Source organism: Hypanus sabinus, chromosome 10 (assembly GCF_030144855.1).
Source record: "Hypanus sabinus isolate sHypSab1 chromosome 10, sHypSab1.hap1, whole genome shotgun sequence".
Taxonomy (NCBI): Eukaryota; Metazoa; Chordata; class Chondrichthyes; order Myliobatiformes; family Dasyatidae; genus Hypanus; species Hypanus sabinus.
Window position 1 is genome coordinate 18,737,653 of NC_082715.1, and position 15,843 is coordinate 18,753,495.

Genomic DNA, 15,843 nt, shown 5'->3' on the forward strand with positions numbered 1-15,843 from the left:
TTTCATATAATTTGGAAAACCAAGCAAATGGAAGTTGCTTCCGCCTGCTTCTGGTTGTATTGGAAGAATCATAGTGAGTAAAGAGATTCTCTGTGTTAACCAAACTTTGAAACTGTGGGCATGGCAGCAGTTGTCAGTTCCCTTCATCTAAAAGAATAATGGATCAAGATGACTGAATTGTGACAAAGATGAAATGAATGCATGCATAACATTTCACTAATTATAAACATTTACAGATCCTGAGGATACTCAAACACATTTTGAACAATATACAGTCAGAACTATGTAATATGCACCGATAAACTTTACATTCGTTATATTTTCTCAGATAATTGTTACTCTGATGCAAGTATGCAGCGTTCAGACTCTAGCCATGAGTGTCAATGTTATTATCTCGTCAGTCAAGAGCAGAGAAGATATGAAATGTTGAGTATATTTAATGAACTAGAATAAATTAATAAATTATAAAGAAATTAAAAGTGAATTGTAGTTGCTATCATTAAGCAGAAAGGAATTGGTTTCAATATTTTCAGAGCACTCTATCATTACTGTCTGTGGTAGTTCAGAATGGTACAGAAATGAAGTAAATGCAAGTCTTTTCAACCATGTGATAAAATAAATAGCTAATTTCTTTAGATAGAATTAGTTGATTTTTTGGATTTAAATAAATCAGAAGCATTAGCATAGACAAGAATGATTAGTAGAAACTACAGAGATAGCAATCGTGAGTATTAAGTACCAGGACAATTGTGTGTACTTTCAGTGGCCATTTTATTAGGTATGCCTGTACACCTGCTCTTTAATGCAAATATTTAATCAGCCAATCATGTGGCAGCAACTCAATGCATAACAGCAAATAGACATGGTCAAGAGGTTCAGTTGTTGTTCAGACCAAGCATCAGAATGGGGAAGTGATGTGATCTAAGTGACTTTGACTGTGGAATGATGTCTGACAGGGTGATTTGAGTATCTCAGAACCTGCTGATATCTTGGGATTTTCATGCACAACAGTCTCTAGAGTAGGGATTCCTGACTTTTTTTTAATGACATGGACCAATACCACTAGGCAAGTGGTCCGTGGACCCCAGATTGGCAGGTTGGGAACCTATATGACTTTACAGAGAATAGTGTGAAAAAAAAATCCATTGAGGGGATGCTCTGTGGGTGAAAATGCCATGTCAGAGAAGAATGGCTAGACCCATTCAAACTGACAGCAAGGTGACAATAAGTCAAGTAAGCACACATTACAGCAGTGGTGTGCAACAGAGCATCTCTGAACACACAAAATGTTGAACCTTAAAGTGAATGGGCTACAGTACAGAAGACCATGAACATACACTCAGTGGCTACCTTATTAGGTACAGGAGTGCTACCTAATAATGTAGCCACTGGGTGTATATGGGAACGATGACCTTGATTTCAATTCAGCATAGTCTGCATTAATCTTTCCCTCAAAAAATGTTAAAATTTCATATAATACATTACAATAGGACTAAATTATAGCTAACACAAGATTAATTAAACAACTATTGATGAAAGCTATCCAAATCCCAGAGATGAGATCATTTAAATACTTGCGATTAACTTCCCATAGCCTGCAAGTGTTCAGAAGCAACTGGTCCAACAGCTGTCAAGAAAATTATAGTGCTCTTCGATCCACTGAAAGAGCAAAGGGAATATATGAGCCAAAAGTGAAGTCTTTGCTATGTGCCCAGGAGAAAGAAATCACTTCATTTTGGGACCAGAACAGCTTTGTATTGCACAAGGCAAGCAACTTTACAAGGCTCTCAGTGGAGTTTTATACACTCATAAATATTCTTATAACTAATCAGTAAACCAATATTAAAGCCAAAATCCTACTCGTCAAAAATATTTCCACTAACATGTAATCTAAACATAATGTTGCCATTTGCTCTGAGAAGCTTCTCCAACAAAGTTTTTGTTACAAAAGTCACATGGAAAAGGATTCTCATGACAGATTTGATCTGCAAAATTTTATTGTTGCTAATTTTAAATATTGCTATCTATAAAATACTGACTACGATAAGGGCCCGGAAACACCTTGCAAAAGAAAAACACCAGCAAATATGCGACGCTGACTATTATGTAAGCTGCCAGCAATCTGTATTGAGGCAAATGTAGACAGTAAGAACCAGTTCACCACAATGATTGATGTCAAACTGCCCGAAGCCACCAGAACAGAAAACATCTATCTCCACGAGGTTCCCCATTGTGTGACAGGAAACTGGTGGATTTACACCAATATCACGAATGATATTTTGGTGCAGTCACTTAAGGCTGTCAGTTCGCACCTGAGGATTGGGAGGCCAGCGAGGGAACAATGAAACATTAGACTTCCAGTTCTACAGTAGTAATTCATTCTTATATGCTTTTCTCATAACTTAAATGCTTTTCCTCTAACTCAATTACATTTTTTATTTGTCCTGTTTCTTATTTTCTGCAACTGATTCAAATGTTTCCCCTTTCCTACTCTTCATTTTCTTTGTACTGAGCTCATATTATTTACAGCCCCTTTCAGATTCTTGTCTCTCTCTGCACATTAAATTTCCTTTGGCCAGTCACTTTGAGATCCCAGATGCCCTGTTTATCTCACCTAACCTTTACCAAAATCCATCAATTTCCAGAGCAAAATTACTGTAACAAGGAGATAAATCTGACTTATGGCACTTCTGCAACATATTGACTAATTACATAATCTATTCCAGGAGGAATGTCAAGTAGTATTTAATGACCACATTACAAACAGAAATGTATCAAGTATTTAGTTAAAAATCTATTTTAATGTGTATAAATTGACCCTTATTAAGCAAAAAAGAAATAGCTGCATTTAATGATATATTCTACTCCTGTATTGTGGACATTTTATCCATGGAATGTGTTGAATGAAGTCTACAATTAATGTCTCAAGCTATTTTATTTATTAATGATCTCAGTTTTAACAGAACCCATTCATGCTGTGCAGCTGTCACACAACAATTTAGTCAGTTGACCTGACCTTGTATTCAATCAGTAAAGAAGTTGATTACTAAAGTCAAAGAATTCTCCAGATGGATGGAGATCTGGTATTTCAGGTGTTTTGACTGTACACTGACTAGCACGTAACCTTTAAATAGTTGTAAGCCAATACACTTGGAAGGGAGACTGCCTATAGTGGTTTGTCAACTTCTTTTTGAGACACAACTTCTTGGGATTTGAAGGAACTTAGATGCTCTAAGTTCATTTCAAATTCTTGAGAAGGAAACCCTTGTAAACTACTGCAAACATTGCAATTTCATATGCATGGATAAACTTACAAGATAAAGAACACACTCTCTAGGTTAAAACATTTTATACAGGTCAGATTAAAGATGGCAATTTTTCATGTCTACAGGACATTAAGAGGACTTTCTTGAAATATTTTGCTTTTGATATGGCAATCCAATATCTGATTTCAAGTTCTCAGATGCCAGTGGTGAGACAGACATTAAAATTATATGGATTGGATCCAGGTTCCTAGATTATAAGACCATAAGATTAAAAAGCAGAATTAGGCCACCATTTCATCATTTCCCTCTCAGCCCTAGTCTCCCTGCCTTCTCCCCGTACCCCTCCATGCCCTGGCTAATCAAGATTCTACTAACCTCTGCCTTAAATATATATGAAGAACTAGCCTCCACGGCTGCCTGTGGCAATGCATTCCACAGATTCACCACTCTCTGCTAAAGAAATTCCTCATCTCCATTCTAAAGGGATGCCCCTCTATTCTGATGGTGTGCCCTCCAGTTTTAGACTTCCCCACCATAGGAAACATTTTCTCCACATCCACAAGGTCTTTCAATGTTCAATAGGTTTCAACAAGGTCACATGTCATTCTTATGAATTCCAGGAAGTACCAGCCCAGAGCCATCAAACGTTACTCATATGATTATTGGCCCTGTAGCAGGAGATATGCATGAAGCTGCAGGTACATGAAAGAAAGGAGATACAGTAAACTAATCCACTGAGAACCACAAGGCATCAGTAATGTGATTATTACATTTATGCTCATGAAATTTGTCTATTTTGATGATGTTCCCTATGCCAGACTGCATTGTTCCCATGCAAAATCTTAAGACAAATGAATCTTTTTACCATCAATTAGTAGAACATCTATGGGATGGTAACACATATGTTAACACATAAACCGGCATACACTTGCAATTGCATTTTGACGTGTTTCAATAACAATCAAAATTACATTAAACCACTGAACTATTCTGTTGATCCACTGGGATTGAGCCAAATTAACTTTCTTTAAAAAAAAAGGTAATTGTTTCCGATGGTTCTCCGACTAAAGCTAAAAATATTCCACAAAACATCTGGTGCATTGGCAGTTATACAGAACTTACTGACCAATAATTATGGACAATATACTTTCACATCAGCCCTCTTGTGTTATATCCTATAAATTGCAGTGCATGGTATTAAATAACTGGCAGAGCAAAATTGATTGTCCCTATTGTCCTGAATGTAGCATTGTTCACTTGAAACTTTAGACATCATTTACCTGTTGGAGTAGATGTCATCCAAAATTTTAAAGTTAAACAGACTTACTTTTATGCAATTGTGGTGTCATTTCAATATCAGAACCTGAAAGTAATGACAACAATGGAAATAGAAGGATTGGTGGACAATAGAAGTGTGTACTCATTTCTCTAACATGTATTTTAGAGAGTATTTGTACATTCGACATTAAAACCACAATTCAGTATGAATTATGCATTTTGCATAAGAAACTAAGTAATCAGGTCTGATGATTAACTATAGATCTGAGGTCTGATCTTCTATTGCAAGCCCACATTCCGAGCCAATTTTTATATCAGTTAGTTTCTAAAATTCTATAGCGATCAGCATGGAGCTCTCATGCTTGAGAATATGCAGGTATGAACAATGACAAAAAGAAAACACACCATCTAAAAATACTGATTAGCATTTCTGTCCAAAATGTTTGGCCCCTTATCCTGAGTTACTGTATTCTTAGTCCCTTATCTTTGTCAATTCCCAGAACAAATTAGTAGGGAGGGGGGGCGTTAGCGGAAGTTTGAGAAATCGATGTTCATGCCATCAGGTTGGAGGCTACTCAGATGGAATTTGAGGTGTTGCTCCTCCAACCTCAGTGTGGCCTCATCAGGGCAACGGAGGAGGCCATGGACTGACGGGTTGGAATGGGAATGGGAAGTGGAATTAAAATGGGTGGCCACTGGGTGATAGCGCTTTTTCGGGTGGACGGTAGGTAGGGTGTGGGTACTCAGTGAAGGGGCCTCCCAATCCTCGTCAGTTCTCATTGATATAAAGCAGGCCACACCAGCAGCAGCAGCAGATACCCGACGGACTCACAGGAGCAGTTTTGCCTCACATGGAAGGACTGTTTGGAGCCTTGAATGGTAGTGACAGAGGAGGTGTAGGGGCAGGTGTAGCACTTGTTCTGCTTGGGAGAAAACCTGCTTGTCCCCCAAGGTAGCCCTATTGTTTCTGCTTGTTCCGACCCCACTGAACTTATATCTGAATACCTCAACTCAGGTATATCCCCACGGGTTCAGTCCCTTCCTACTTCAACCATGACCCATCACACGCTCTTGATCTTGTCAAGGATTTCAGATTTCCTGCCCCCATCATCTTATTTTCACTATGGATGTCCAGTTCCTATACAGCTCCACCCCCCCACCAGGTAAGCCTCAAAGCTGTCCATTTCTTTCTGGACACCAGACCCGACCAGTTCCCCTCCACCACCCACTCTCCCCCATCTGGCAGAACTGGTCCTCATTCTCAATAATTTCTCCTTCGGCTCCTCCCACTTCCTTCAAACAAAAGGTGTGGCCATGGGCACCCACAAGGCTCTCAGCTATACCTGCCTGTTTGTCTGCTACGTGGAACAGCCTATGTTCCAAGCCTACACTGGTGTCCGTCCCCCACTTTTTCTACAGTACATCAGTGACTGCATTGGTACTGCTTCCTGCACCCACAGGGGGCCCATAAACTTCATCAACTTTGCCTCCAATTGCCTTCAAATTTATCTTCTCCATTTCTGACACCTCCCTCGCCTTTCTCAATCTCTCTCTCTCTCTCTCTCTCTCTCTGGAGACATCTTATTTGCTGATATCTTTTATAAACTCTCTGACTCTCACAGATACGTAGACTATACCTCTTCCCAGACTGTTACTTGTAAAAATGCCACCCCTTATGTACGTATAATCTATATTTTCATTTATATTTATCATTATTATTGTTATGAGCAGAGAGACAACATCTGCCGGAAGTAAATTCCTTGTATGTGCACAGGTACTTGGCGATTAAAGTCTGATTCTGATTCTTCTCTCAATTCCTTTGTCTCCACTTCATCTGCTCTCAGTATGAGGCCTTTCATTCCAGGACTATCCTCTTTCTTCAAAGAAAGCAGAATTCCTTCCTCTGCCATCAAAACTGTGCTCAACTGTATCTCTTCCTTTTTGTGCACATCTGCCCTCAGCCCCATCCTCTTGCCACCCCACCAGGGATAGGGTTCCTCTTGTTTGCACCTACCACCCCACCGGGTCCCATGTCCAGCACATAATTCTCTGTAACTCCCACCATTTCCAACACTCTCTGCTTTCCACGGTGACTTCCTTGTCCACTCGTCTCTCCCCGCTCATTTCCCTCCTGGCTCTTATCTTTGCAAGCGGTACAAGTGCTACACCTCCTCCCTCACTACCATTCAGGGCCCCAAACAGTCCTTCCATCTGAGGTGACACTTCACCTGTACTCACTGTTGGGGTCATCCACTGTGTCTGCTGCTCCTGCTGTGGCCTCCTGTGTATTGGTGAGACCCCGATGTGGAGTAGAAGACTACTTCACCACGCACCAAAAAGCAGGATTTTCCAGTGGCCATGTTCCAATTCCATTTCCTATTCCCATTCCAACATGTCAGTCCTTGGCCTCCGCTGCCGTGGTGAGGCCACACTCAGGCTGGAGGAGCAACACCTCATATTCCGTCTGGGTAGCCTCCAACCTAATGGCATGAACATCAATTTCTCAAACTTCCGGTAATGCCCCCCCCCTTCACCATTCCCCACTCCCATTTCCTTCCCTCACCTCATCTCCTTACCTACCCATTCAATCCCTCTGGTGCTCCTCTCCCTTCCCCTTCTTCAATGGTCTTTTGTCATCTCCTATCAGATTGCCCCTTCTCCAGCCCTCATCTCTTTCATCAATCAACTTCCCAGTTCTACTTCATCTCTCTCCTCCATTCCCCCCCCCCCCCACCCACCCAGTTTCATCTAGCACCTACTACCTGGTATTTCTTCCTCCCCTCCCCACACCTTCATACTCTGACTTCCCATCTTTTTTCTCCAGACCCGATGAGAGGTCTCAGCCCGAAATGTTGTCGAGACACATGCAAAGAGCATGTCTGGCAGACAAAAATAAATGGTCTGCACAGGGCAGAGCAAAGCTAAAAAGTCCAGCTGCAGTTTCAAAAAGAGCACTAATCTGCATTGCTGTTGATAAAAAATATCTGATAATGATGAGAGTGACACAGGACTGAGGTAGCCTTGAGATCTACAGTGTGAAAATTAACAATTATTTACAATAAAGGACACTCCTCTGGACATATTCTCCCTAACACAAATCAGAAGTCTCACTATTACGGCAGATATGATCCAAAGGGAAACCAGAAAAGTCCCCACATTATCCCAGGTCCATATGGCCACCCAAAATGGCTGGAAAGTGCAGCAGAAACTCTGGTTCCTCCATTTTTACCAGCGCCAGGATGAACTTGCCCTTGACAGAGGTTGCCTTAAGTGGGGATTTAAGAATTGCTGTCGCACCCAAACTGAGACCTAAAGTGTTGGAGGAGCTACATGCAATCATCTAGGCATCGTCAAAATGAAAACATTGTTTAGTGGCCTGGGAAGATCAGCAGATCTAGCAACTTGCCATGCACTGTTTGGGATGCCAAGAGCAGCACCTCCCCGTTGCTGGGAATGGCCTGCATCGCCCGGGCAGAGGATTCATGCAGATTTTCCCAAACCATGCAAGGGCACAAATTTCTTGGTAGCAGTGAGAGCAGCTACAAACTGCCAGAAGAGTTCCCATGACAGCCTCATAGACTGGTAACGTGCTGAGAAGTCTTTTTTTCAAGTACTGGTGTACCAGAACATTTAGACAATGACACTGGACTGCAGTTTGTTGTGGAAAAGTTTCAGTTGTCCCTGAAAATGAATGGAATAAGACATAGTACATCTGCACTGTACCACCCTGCTACAATAGCAAAAGTTTGCACAGAGTCTAAAGCATGTACTGCATGTGTTCCCAGCAGAGCACACTACACCAACACTGAGTCAGAAGCTTGCAATTTCCTCCTTGCAGGTCGCAATGCAGCACACTCCACAACCAACAACTCAACAGCCGTACTGTTCCTGGGCTGTCTCCTGCATTCACATTGGGATCTCCTCAAGCCCAGTCTCGGGAGTATGCTGGACAAACAGCTGAGACACATTTAAGGCTCTTCAAACAAGGAGGTTGAGTGCTTCACTCCTGGACAAGAAGTCCTGCCGAGGGTCTACAGAGGTGATCCAAGATGGGTACTTGGAAAGATCAAGGACAGAACTGGACCACTCGACTGCGCAGTGGAAATTGTGTCTGATATCATCACATTGATCAGTTGAGGAGAGCAGAGTCAATTGTTAGAGAAGAAAGGTGACCAGAGCTGGCAGAACTACTTCCTGCAGTCCCAGAGTCAACTCCTACAACCATCACGGAGGAGCCCTCAGAACCTAAGATTGTTTCCCAGCCGCAAGTCACACCTGCTAAGCAGAGTCATCCTCCTTGTCTGGAAAAAAAGTTATGCCACAAGAGTAAGAAATCCTCCACAGTAATTAAATTGTTTGGATTGTATGAAACAATTTAATCTTTACTATGCTGTGAATGAAAGAGAGAAAGAGACAGACAAACTGAGAGAGGGGGAGTGCGAGAGGGAGAGAGTGAGGGAGAGAGAGAGAGATGAAGTCTACATTGAATTGAAGTTTATAACTAAGCAGGGAAAAATGTATTTAATATTTCAGTATTGTTTGAGTAGTATTGTAAATACATTGTTTGATTAAGCACCATACACAAAATGCTGCAGGAACTCAGCAGGGCAGGCTGCATCTATGGAAAAGAGTTAACGTCGTCTGTACCCTTTTCCATAGATGCTGCCCGGCCTGCAGAGTTCCTCCAGCATTTTGTGTACATTACTTGGATTTGCAGCATCTGCAGATTTTCTCTTCTTTTTGGTTTGAGTAAGCATTCTTTGATGTTTAAATAATTCATTATGGTTTACATGTACAGTACAAAGTTTATGAATGGTTTACATAATCACACCACAATGTCAAACATGGGTGTCTCACTTAAAGTAAAAATGAAATAAGACTGGTATCTCCTAGCTCCCTGGTTTTCATTTCAATTAGTTTTATGTTTTGCAGTTACAAAACAGCTTCATATTTTGTGCAGGAATAGGAAAGCAACAGATGAAATTTTCTGTCTAGTGGCTAGTATGTATTTCCACTTTGACCATTTGCCAATGTGCTTAATTTATTTTAGTGTCACTAGCAAGTATCCTTGAGAAATTATACAACATAGCAACATAGAAAATCTACAGCACAATGCAGGCCCTTTGGCCCACAAGGCTGTGCCGAACATGTCCTTACCTTAGAAATTACCAAGGATTACCCATAGCCCTGTATTTTTATGAGCTCCATGTACCTGTCCAGGAGTACCTTAAGAGACCCTATCGCATCCACCAACCCTATTGTTAAACAACTTGATTGTCTATATATTTAATGACAAGGTTATAAAAACTGCAAGACTCTAGACATATAGCAGAATAGAGTTTCCAAGGACAGAATCCCTATTGATATTATGTTTGTAAATTTACAGTGACCCCAAGTGTGGTCAAAATAGAATGGGTTTACTATAATTTGCCAACCTGAACCTCAATGTAATCTCTTAACCCTTAGTCTGACGCTGGAAGAATACTCTCATTGATATTGCCAAAGTGATATTGCCAAAATGGCCTGGTCTTTTGTCTTTTTTTTTCTGTTTTCTTAATAGTAACAGGTAGTCCACAAATCACCCAGGGTTCATGAGCCAGACCATTTTCAAGGGCTCCCTGGATGGTGAACTAAGGGTTGGGCTTGGCTCTGACACTGACTACAGAATGTCCGACTGCCAGTTGTGACCTGATCTCACAGCAGCAAGCTATTTGACAAGTCACTACTAAGCAACCAGGAAGAGAGTGGTTTCCCAAGAAAAAGGAAAGCAATGAACAGTTTGAAATATATTCACAATGAACTTCTGTGAACTAGTCCTGATGACTCATGGAATGCAGCCATATCAACTGCTTTCAGAAAAGCAGGTTTAATTCTAAGTGAAGATAAAGAGGATAAACAGAAAAGGCATGTTCTTCAGGCTCCTGCTGACTTAATCCATTGTATATATTTCAAAATATGTTGAAAATGTTCGAATCAAATAAATGCAGGATGAACCACAGGAGGTAAGGACTTTGTTTGACTTCTCTCAAAGTTTCAATGAAATTAAAGCAAATCAATTTGGAATTTCAAAATCTGTAATTGTATAAACGGGACTGGAAGGATAAACACATCCACTCAACTCTGAGCTGACCTCACAACCTACAGATTCATTTTCAAGGTCTCTACAAACTCGTCAGTATTTTTAATTCTTTTTATTTGCACAATATGCCTTTTTTTCATTGGCTGTTTGTCAGTCTTCAGTTATAATTTTGCATAGACTCTATTGTATTTTTTTCCTATAAATGCCTGCAAAAAAATTCATTTCAAGGTGGTATATGGTGACTTACAATATACATACTTTTATAATAAATAATATCAAGGACTCTACAACTCATGTTCACAATCTTTTTGTACTTGTACAACTTTTCTATTGCATATTGGTTGTTTTTGTGTGTTGTTTTACACTGATTAAATTGTGTTTCTTTGTATTTACTGTGGATGCCTGCAAAAAATAAATCTCTGGGAAATATATGGCCACATACTCAATATGTACTTTGATGTTAAGTTTACTTTGAACATCGAATTTACTTTGAAAATAGTGAGCAATCAAATCAGAGACAGAAAGCAGTGGGATGCTGCCTCTCCTGTAACATTGATTACAGCTTAAAGAGTCTGTATTTAGTGATTTTTAAAAAATAAAATAAATTATGTATTTAAGATGAAGTACCTAAAATAAAAGCAGGTTATTTTGGGAGCTGGAAGAGGTTCCTTATGTCAGATGTTTGACTTTTTTATGATTAAATACGGTTGAGAGTAGGCTTCTGAGTTTAATCCAATAAAGACTCATATATCAGCCTGTAACAATACAAACCACGCCCCTTAAAGTTTCTGTTGTCCCCACCCACTTGGTTTAACTGTAATAAACTTTGAGCTACTCAGATGAAAATCGTACAGCACACCGACACTACTTGATCACAGCCACCCTGCAGCTTACACCCCTAACCCACTGAGCCCCTACCAAGGTAAGAGAATACTTTTGCTCTAAGTTAACAACTGTGGATTTAAAATTAATTATTTAAAACAAACATGAAGCTTTTTAATTTTTTTTAAGTACAGTCTCTGCTTGGGAACTGGAAGGAATTAATTCAGTCAAAATAATCCAATATTTGAAGCAGAGGATTAATAATTGAAAATAACATCAAACCTAGAAAATACAATTTAGAACTTTTATATTGTAATAATTAATCATTGCAAGGAAGACTGAACAGAAACAAATACTTTACTTTATGAATATTTAGAGGAATTTCTCCATCTTTATTACTGGGGAAGAGAGAGGAAATACAATAAAACCACACTGATTCAATGCAGTGATATGATTAAAGTGATGCCATCGAATTTTTAACTGGCTCAACATCAAGATTCTGCATTTTTAAAGAAGTCCATTGAATGAAATATCTCCGAAGACTTTGGTCTTGGCTGATCATAAATAAGAAAACAATTAAAATATAGTCAAATGTAAAAGAAAATTGGTGGGACACTGAACGTGTAAGCTAGCAATGAGAAATGCTCAGCTTGTCTCCACCTGGAATTGCACGATTTTAAATAATGTTGAGTATTTGAAAACATTCAAAGCTAAAACTATCGGTATAAATTTTGAGAGATTGCAGGCAGTTTGAAGAATTGGACAAATGATCTGCCTACTTGAATCATCTATATTCTCAGGATTATCAATATATTTACTACACAGATTTTCTTGTCACGTCTTCCAAGATCCACCCTGGGAGCAATTCATCGGTGTCCCACACAGGGAGTAGAATTCCACTCAGTTTATATCTATATTTGTGCAATGATGTGACATTTATCCGCAATTCAGAACATGCCAAAATCCCACTCGAGTTCAGACTGAAGCTTCAATTGTTGTTACTGATGAAATTTTACCATGAAGAATTTACTTTAAGATTTGGATTTCATGTGTTTTCAGACTTCGACTGCTCTCTTGATTCCATGTGTGTGAAATTCTACCAATGAAAGCCAAGAAATATTTTTCAAATCTGCTACCTTTACAAAGAGCAGGCCATTATGTATTACTGAAATATGTGTTTTCACTTTGTCCTTCACTAAAAACGGTACACCCAGAAAATTAGGCTATTCAAAAAACTATTTATTCTAGAAATCCATGGCAGCAATCATGTAGAATAATTGTTCTATCCAACTTGCTCCTTTCTCTAAATTAATGTGAATGTACTAGTGAATACAAAAGTGGAATTTCAACACTAAATACATCAATTAGAAAGTAGTCATGTGGCTTGAACAATCAAACCCCTGGTTTTAAATTAAAAACAAAGTAGTAGATTTGAACATCACTGCATCTGTTTCATCATTGTCATTATGTGCTGTGTTGTATAACGTGGGTGATCATGGTCTACCTGACTATGATTATTCTTGGCAACTTTTTCTACAGAAGTGGTTTGCCATTGCTTTCTTCTGGGCAGTGTCTTTACAAGACCAGTGACCCCAGTTATTATCAAAACTCTTCAGAGATTGTCTGTCTGGCATCAGTGGTCACGTAACCAGGACTTGTGATATGCACCAGCTGCTCATACGACCATCCACCACCTGCTCGCATGGCTTCATGTGACCCTGATCGAGGGGCTAAGCAGGTGCTACACGAAGGGTGACCTGCAGATAGCAGAGGGAAGGAGTGCTTTACACCTCCTTTGGTAGAGACGCATCTCCACTCTGCCACCCAAGCATCTGTTTAACATGTTCAAAATGAATACATCAAATGACATTTACAGGAACCAATATCTTACAATGCTAGGATTCCCGCCACATATCTGATTCAACATAGGGCAGAGCCTTTTTTATAATAATGTGTTAAGTTGATCACTTTAAAAAATATATCCCTTTTACTTTAATCCACTTCTTTCACAGGGCTATTTCATCAGCACCAGATTTTATATCGTATACAGCAACAGACCCTTTGCAATGTTATTAATTATGATAGTGAAGCAAACCAGAGTTCAATACGATTGTTCCACTCACGCTACAGCACCAGTGGAAAGTTGAAAGAATTCCACTGTTAAGTCACTGATCTGGTGAGCTGGTGGTGGGTTAGGTAAGAGGAGGTTAAAAAAAAATATCAGCAGTTGTTCTGTGAACCCAAGATAAATATATTTTCATCCATAGGATTTCTGGAGAATCACAGCCCTGATTCCTAAGCATTGGGTGCCCATGGGTATTTGCTGAAGTGAGACGTGTCACCTACTAACATTAGTGGAAGTAAGGTTTGCTGTCAGTGCAATCACTGTACGGTCAGGATGTCAGATGTGGATTGTAGCTATTTTCAACTCTGGGTTTCAGATTTGCCATTATGTCAGGAACCAGAAGCCCGTGACAGACCTGCAGACATTTTATCACACCGTTAACCCTAAGGCCAACAGAGGCACTAGATGGCACAAGTTAATGAGCCATGTACTGTTAAAGCATAACAATCCTATTGTTGAAAGTGTGCAAGTCTCAAATAATTAAAGACCTTTATTTCAGTGCAGATCATAACAGGTTTTTAATAAGAGTAACACTCACTGGCTACTGATTAGGTACACCTGTACACCTGCTTGTTAATGCAAATATCTAATCAGTCAATCATGTAGCAGCAACTCAAAGCATAAGTGCACAGAGACGTGGTCAAGAGGTTTAGTAGCTGTCCAGACCAAACATCAGAATGGTGAAAGAAACATGACTTTGGCCGTGAAATTATTTTTAATGCCAGATGGATTGGTTTGAGTATCTTGGAAACTGCTGACCTCCTGGCAACACTCCTGTGGGCAAAAGTGCCTTGTTGATGAGGGAGGTCGGAGGAGAACGGCCAACCTGGTTGCAACAGACAGGAAGGTGACAGTCACTCAAATGAACATGCACTACAACAGTGGTGTGCAGAAAAGAATCTCCAACTATGCAACATGTTCAAGTGGATGGGCAACTGCAGCAGAAGACCATGAACATACACTCAGCGGCCACTTTATTAAGTGCAGGAGGTATCTAATAAATTGGCCGCTGTGTGTCGATTGTACTTCCTGGACATTATTTGTCAGGTGAACCAAAGACTAGTCTCGTGTGTAATTTTCAACATGAACAGCAGTTGAGAAAATAGCGAACCATTAAAATGTGAGTTATATTCAATTATAAAGAAGCTGAAATACAAAAATAGATCATGCACTGCAATCTAAACTCATTAGGATTTACATCCTGCTGTATTATGAGCCTTGCTCCCATTCACCTGCCCTTTTCCAATCCCAATTTCCTTCTCTTTCCTTATTTCTAACTGCTAAGTTCTTGATTAAAACTTACTTCCAGTGCAGTTAATATTTCACTGCACAAATTAATGCAATTCTATTTTTAAAACTACTGAAACGTGAATAATTCAGTACAATTAAATTTTGATAAATCTGCATCCAGTCACTGAAGTCAAACTTACACTAGTGTGGGCAACAGTGCAGTTGGATTTACAGACTCGAAGGCATGGCAGTACTCACCTTCTCTGTTTAAACAAAAGGAAAGCAGTTTAGGGAATTACAAGTATGCCAAGGAGATTATGCAGTCATCATTGATGTCACAACTAGGGAGATGATATCATACTGGACCTTCTGCAGATCATAACCCTGTTGATCACTCTCCACAGGTGCAAACACAATTATTAATATAAAAGGTGCCATTCATTAGTTTCAGCTACATCCTTTAAGATCAGCACTCAGCTGCACCTACTGAATCTACCTTGAATAAAAATACAGTTAAGCAGTTTATCTCATGAGAAGTTGGCACACACCAGAGCACTTTTTATCTCTGTCTTTATCTCCACCTGCCTCTTGCTGACGTTCGTATGTACTCTTTGAAATCAGGCGCTTTTTTACCCTGCGACTCTGCACAGTGGTGGGTGGTGGTAGGGGGGTGGAAGTCAAAATATTTAGAACCTGATGCATTTTTAGGGAAAGGATCTGCTGAAATTCCTGGAAGAGACCTGACCTACAGAAGGGTTTGCTCTCTCTTGGATTTCCTTCTGTCCTGATTGCCCTGGGGTTTAGTATTTTGGAGGCCAGAATGAACCTGTCACATGGACCATTGAGTGGCAGGACTGGGGGGCACAACTGAAGTCCACACATCTATGTTTTATAGGGGGGTGTTCAATGTTTAATGAACCTCAACTTCTCATGATCATTATGTAAAGATGGTATACTTAACTAAAGTCAGATATTTGAGAGTAAAGATTTAAGATCTTCAGACATTGTCTTTATTTGTCATAAGCACATCAAAACATTGAAAC

At 39.8% G+C, this 15,843-nt stretch overlaps 2 protein-coding genes across 3 annotated transcripts in view; one reads left to right on the forward strand and one right to left on the reverse strand.

Moving 5' to 3' along the window:
• cep85l (centrosomal protein 85, like) overlaps positions 1-15,843 on the reverse strand; it is a 317,796-nt gene that overhangs the window by 124,004 nt on the left and 177,949 nt on the right. The window lies entirely within an intron of this gene.
• Positions 11,291-15,843, forward strand: part of pln (phospholamban) — a 35,697-nt gene continuing 31,144 nt past the window's right edge. For both annotated transcript variants that reach the window (XR_009514265.1, XM_059981466.1), the window contains exon 1: positions 11,291-11,545. The gene's annotated coding sequence lies outside the window, so the exon portion shown is untranslated. The remainder of the gene's footprint in view (positions 11,546-15,843) is intronic.